This window comes from Marmota marmota, unplaced genomic scaffold (genome assembly GCF_001458135.2).
Source record: "Marmota marmota marmota unplaced genomic scaffold, marMar, whole genome shotgun sequence".
In the NCBI taxonomy this organism is placed as follows: domain Eukaryota; kingdom Metazoa; phylum Chordata; class Mammalia; order Rodentia; family Sciuridae; genus Marmota; species Marmota marmota.
Window position 1 is genome coordinate 6,608,034 of NW_025999962.1, and position 2,708 is coordinate 6,610,741.

Consider the following 2,708-nt stretch of genomic DNA (forward strand, 5'->3'; position numbering starts at 1 on the left):
CACGCCGCGCTCCCCCCCGCTCCCGCTTGGGCACCTCCTCTCATACCCCTCCCCTCACTGGCGCGCGACGGGGCGGGGCATGTGGTCACGCCCCTTAAAGGCGCTGGCGCGGGATCCCCCCTCGCGTCGGCTGGGGAGGAGGCGGTGGCCTGAGTGGCCGGGGCGGGGCCGGGCGGAGCTGAGAGACGTGAGCTAGCTGGGTGGAAACGTTCGGTCGGACCTGCGCTAGTCGTCCTCCCTTGGGAAGCTCGCGGCCGTACTCTCTCGGCTGGGGCGGCGCCTGTTTCTTCGGCCTCGGCCGGGAGCCGGAACAGCCACGCTGCTCGTGAGACCCGAACGGTGGAAAGGGCAAGATGGGCCCGATTCGCCTTCCGTACGCCTTGGCCCGCTCCCGAGCCTGCCCCGAGGTGCAGTCACCGCGGAGGCCTGAGGCAGTGGCTTGCCAGGGCCCAGGCACCGTCGGGTTTCCTGATTCAGGTTCAGGAAATGATTCGGCGGTGAGGAAGGATACCCCCGAGTGCCCTCCCCAAGGCCGAACTGAGCGTCCCTGCCTTCACCTTCCTACCAGAAATGGAGGAGGCTTAGCAGCCTGGGAGATGCCAGCTCCCGCCAGCCCATAGTATCAGTTGGCTCCAAATGGCCTTTGGTAAGGTACCCAAGTTCAGTTTAACGTATTTGAGTACACATCCCTATTCTTTCATTGGTCATGTGTAGAGCGTCCTTCCTCCCTAATTTTTGTCCTGTTTCCACTTCTTGCACTATAGTCAAAGTGGGCCATTTTTAGTTGACGAACTTGAATTTTGTTGAGGCTGACATGTATTCTTACTGTTTGTTCCCAACTGGCCAAAGCACCAGTGTACTTTATATCAACTTTCCTATGTCTAGACCAAGCCTCCCTTTTACATCTCTAACCTTGCAGAGGATGACGCCACTATTTCATTCTTAAGTTTCATATAATTCTACTTGAAATTAGACTCATCTCTTCATTTTTTATATGACGTTCAGAATGGAACCCAGTGGCTCACGCGTGCTAGGCAAGTGCTCTACCGCTGAGCGTAGTCATAAACAAGAACACCATCACAACTTTGGAAACAGAAAAATTCTGTGAGTCAGGCGTGGTGGTGAGCGCCTGTAATCCCGGTATGACTCAGGAGGCTGAGGCAGGAGAATGGCAAGTTCAAAGCCAGGCTCAGCAATTTAGGGACTCCCTCAGCTAGTTAGCAAGACCCTGTCTCAAAATAAAAAAGGGGAACCGGCACGGTGTTGCACACCTATAATCCCAGCGGCTGGGGAGGCTGAGGCAGGAGGATTGCAAGTTAAAAGCCAGCCTCAGCAAGAGCGAAATGCTAAAGCAACTCATTGAGATGCTGTCTCTAAATAAAATGCAAAATAGGGCTGGGGATGTGGCTGAGTGGTTGAGTGCCCCCTGAGTTCAATCCCCAGTACTCAAATAAATAAATAAAAAGGGGCTGGGGGGCTGGGGGTGTGGCTCAATGGTAGAGCACTGGCCTAGCATGTGTGAGGCACTGGGTTCGATTCTCAGCACCACATATATGAATAAAATAAAGGTCTATTAACATCTAAAGATGTTTTTTAAAAAAGGGGGGCTGGGGATGTGGCTCAGTGGTAAGTGCCCCTGAGTTCAATCTTTGGTATCAAAAATAAGTAAATAAATAATAAATAAAAGTGAGAACTCAAAGTTTATAGGAACCCTACAAAATTTTCTTAACCCAAATTTTAATAATTCCATGTTAAGGCTGGGAATATAGCTCAATTGGTAGAGTGCTTGTCTTGCATGCACAAAGCCTTGGGTTCAGTCTCTAGCACCGCGCACACATGCACACCCACACACACACAGCCCATGTTAAAACTGTCACTAATTTATTGTGTGCCTACGGATCTCTACAGGGGTACTAGAAACCCATAGTGAACTTAAGTGTTGAAGACATACTATCCATCATTCTTGAATTGAGTATGTACCACGACCTATTTTAAAACAGGAAAGCCACAGTGATGAAAAGTCAAACTCCTACTGGAGAAATAATACACAAGCCATCAAATAAATACATCAGGAAGTCTAAAGTATTGATAAATGCTATGAAAAAAATTAAACTAGATAATGAGATTGGGGAAGGAGGCAGCAACATTGATCTGGATGATTAGGTAAGGTCTCTATGAAGAGTGACATTTAAGCTGAAGTCTTTACAATGGCCTAGCTGGCCCTGGGGGATGTACAGACATGCCTTGATTAACATGGATACATTCTGAAAAAGGCATTATTAGGCAATTTTGTTGTTGGGTGAACATAACACAAACCTAGATCATACATTCTATTATGTAGATGTCTAGGATAGATCGTAGATGCCTAGGATAGATCGTATAGCCTGTTGCTCCTAGGTTGCAAACTTGTACATCATGTAACTGTAATGAATACTGTAGGCAACTATAACACAATAGTTTTTGTATATCTAAACACAGAAAAGGTACTGTAAAAATGCAACATAAAAGCACTGGGGATCTAGCTCAGAGGTAGAGCACTTGCCTTACACACATAAGGCCCTGGGTTCAATCCCCAGCACCAGGCATAAAAGATGAAACAGGAGGGGGTGGCTCAAGCCGTAGCACGCTCGCCTGGCATGCGTGCTGCCCGGGTTCGATCCTCAGCACCACATACAAACAAAGATGTGTCCGCTGAAAACTAAAAAAAA